The following is a 379-nucleotide window of genomic DNA, read 5'->3' as shown; positions in this document are numbered from 1 at the left end:
AATGTATACCGCGGATGTATCATGTGGTTGCAATGAAATTTTCACAATTCCAACCCGAGGGGGTCTTTGAATTAAATCTCTCGCCAAAAACGAATCAACAGTAACTCGATATCCTTTAAGATTAGAATATAGACTGGGTAGGTGTATTAAATTACAAATTAGTATTACCAAACGTTCAAATATTTGCAAAGCCTTTAAGTTTTGAACGATTTTAGTGTTTTATTGGTAATAATCTGCGTAAGATATGAACGGATTTCTGTATGAGCAACAAATAAAGTTCTTTATGTACCAATGTAGAACGCAACACGCAAACATATTGTAACACACTTTACAATACCTACACAAAACTTGGGACAAATCCCAGGATTTTAAATTATAC

This window comes from Euwallacea similis, chromosome 3 (genome assembly GCF_039881205.1).
Source record: "Euwallacea similis isolate ESF13 chromosome 3, ESF131.1, whole genome shotgun sequence".
NCBI lineage: Eukaryota > Metazoa > Arthropoda > Insecta > Coleoptera > Curculionidae > Euwallacea > Euwallacea similis.
The sequence above is the reverse complement of the archived record's forward strand: the minus strand, read 5'-3'. Positions refer to the sequence as shown.